The sequence below is a fragment of the Arachis ipaensis genome, chromosome B9, assembly GCF_059453495.1.
Source record: "Arachis ipaensis isolate K30076 ecotype BB chromosome B9, ASM5945349v1, whole genome shotgun sequence".
Lineage (NCBI taxonomy): Eukaryota > Viridiplantae > Streptophyta > Magnoliopsida > Fabales > Fabaceae > Arachis > Arachis ipaensis.
The window spans coordinates 69,430,844-69,433,691 of record NC_142444.1 but is presented as its reverse complement, the minus strand read 5'-3'; the positions used below and the strand labels follow the sequence as shown (position 1 = coordinate 69,433,691).

The window sequence follows — 2,848 nt, the reverse complement described above, 5'->3', positions numbered from 1 at the left end:
GGCCTTGATGAATGGTATGTTTACATGGAGAGATGTAAACATGTCAAGAAATCTTGAGTATAGTCTTTTCTCTACACAGCCATTTAGTAATTGGGGAAAGGGTGCATAGAGTCTCGGTAGCTCTTTCTGTGTCAGCTCCTTCTGTGTAATTGTGGTTTCTTGATGATTCTCCCCCTGCTTTCCTGCTGAAGTATCTTCTTGTTGTTCTAATGGGTTGTTCAGCTCTTCCTCAGTCTCCTTATTGCTTATAGTGACCATCTTGCAATCTTCTCATCTGACTTTCTTTGCTTTACCTCTCAGATTTTTCTCTGTCACTTGGGAAGCTATCAGTAGGTTTGGGAATCTGCTCGGAGAGGTATCCCACTTGAAATTCCAGCCTATTGATGGTGTCTCCTTGATTCTTGATATTGGCTCGCACCTCCTCCTTGAATACCTTATTATCTTGAATCTCTTTGCATATGCCCTCAAGTGGAGTCTCAATTCTGGAGAGTCTGTCATCAGATGTTGGTGGGTTGGGATTGGAGTGATGAGAAGGGTTGTTTTGGTTTTGGTATTGATGTGGAGAGGTGTTGTTAGGGTGGTGTTGATATGATCTTTGTGTGGAATGTTAGTGAACTGCATGGTTGTTGGGGTTGTGACGTCTCTGGTCTTGGCTTTGATCTTATTGATTTCCCCACCCAAAGTTTGGGTGATTCCTCCAACCAGGATTGTAGGTCTTGGAATATGGACCATGGGTCTGCCTGGGTGAGTTTCCAATGTAGTTGGCTTGTTCTTGCTCATCCTCTGGCTCTGCATTCACTCCTTCTTGGGTTGCTGATGAGGTGGTGATTGCTGCTACTTAGTTCCTCTCCATCTTCTTGGTTAGGTCAGCTAAATGCTTGGTAATGAGCTTGTTTTGGGCCAGCAGTACATCTACATTATTTAGCTCCATCACTCCTCTAGTGTTGCCTCTTTCGGAAGCATAGAAGTAGTCATTCTCAGCTACAGTCTCAATGACATCTATGGCTTCTTCAATGGTCTTCTTCTTGTTCAGAGATCCCCCGGATGAATGATCTACTGCCTTCTTTGATTCATAAGAAATGCCTTCATAGAAAATATGTAGCTGCACCCATTCATTGAATATATCTGGTGGACACCTTCTTGTCAGGTCCTTAAACCTCTCCCATGCTTCATATAGAGTCTCACCATCTTGCTGCCTGAAGGTTTGCACCTCAGCTCTCAGCCTGTTGATCTGTTGAAGAGGATAGAATCTTGCCAAGAACTTGTTCACCACCTCTTCCCAGGTTGCTAAACTCTCCTTTGGAAAGGACTCTAGCCATTTAGATGCCTTGTCCTTGAGTGAGAAGGGAAATAAGAGTAGTCTATAGGTGTCCGGATGAACACCATTAGACTTCACAGTATCACATATCCTTAGGAAGGTGGTTAGATGTTGATTGGGGTCTTCTTGGATGCCTCCTCCGAATGAACAATTGTTCTGAACAAGGGTGATGAGCTGTGGCTTTAGTTCAAAGTTGTTGGCATGTATGGTTGGTCTTTGGATGCTACTTCCGTAATTTCCTGGGTTTGGATTGATGTAAGAACCCAGAACCCTTCTCTCTTGCCCAGCCTGATGTGCTGGACCTTCTCGGCCATGGTTGTGAGCCTCTTCTTCATGATGGTTCTCCATATTCTCATCCATATCTGGTTCAAAGGACTTCTCCTCTTCCTTAGCACCAACTACTCTCTTTCCTCTTGCTTCCCTCCTTAATCTAAGGAAGGTCCTCTCAGGTTCAGAATCAAAAGAAGTTGAAGCCCTTGTCATACAACCAACAAGGCACAAGCAAGGAGATAGATGCAGAAAGTATTCTTGTTAGAAATGCTGTTAGTGTGAGTGATGCAATATATCGAACAGTTAGTGGGTTAGTAAACTGAATTGTAAATAACGAAGAAAGAGGAGTAGGGGGTAAAGGGAAGAAAATAACTAAAACTGAAAGTAAATTACTCAAACAGAAATTTAAATCAAACAAAAGAAAAATTCTCAATCTAGTGATCCTCCAATTTAATCATTGTTGATACAAAATCAATCCCCGGCAACGGCGCCATAAACTTGATACACGGAAACTTGTCTCTCAACAATTTTCCTTCGGCAAGTATACCGAATTGTCGTCAAGTAAAAACTCACAATAGAGTGAGGTCGAATCCCACAGGGATTGATTGGTCAAGCAACTTCAATTAGAGGAATGTTCTAGTTGAGCGAAGCAGAATTTGGTTTGAGAGTTGCAGAAAATTAAATGGCGGGAAAGTAAATAGCAGAAAATGTAAATGCTGGAAGTAAAGAGCTGAAAATAAATGGCGAAAAGTAAATTACAGAATTGTAAATGGGAATGGGGAAAATGCTCATAAAAGAAAATTGTAGAAATTAAAGAGAATGGGTAAGATCAGAATGGGGAATTCATTGGGTTTAGGAGATGTTGCATTCTCCGGATCAAGTTCATTTTCATCTCTTCCTCAATCAATGCGTTCATTGATCTCCTTGGCAATCTTAAGTGATCGAATTACAATTCCTTGTAATTTAATCTCTCAAATCTTGATCAATAGCCAATTCCTTGGTCAATTGCTCATAAGAAGAGATGAAGTATGGTCACTGATTATACCACATGCATTCCCAAATCAAGTGTTGGTAGAATTATAGTCACCATATCCTTCCAACCCCAATTTGGTCCAACATGAGAAAGTATTTCTAGCATGATCTCTTCATTCCTCTTCCAAGGTTCAGAAGAGATCCAAGTATGAATAGCTTCTTTTCCAAGATAACTACCCAATTGGATGAAGATTGAAAGCTTTCTAGTAAAATCAAGAGAAAAGATAA

General features: G+C 41.1%; 1 non-coding gene across 1 annotated transcript; it reads left to right on the top strand.

Moving 5' to 3' along the window:
• Positions 1 to 1,118: 1,118 nt before the first annotated feature.
• LOC148544989 (small nucleolar RNA R71) lies at positions 1,119 to 1,225 on the top strand. The gene has a single exon (XR_015901485.1). It is a non-coding gene; the product is annotated as a small nucleolar RNA R71 (small nucleolar RNA).
• The last annotated feature ends 1,623 nt before the right edge of the window (positions 1,226 to 2,848 follow it).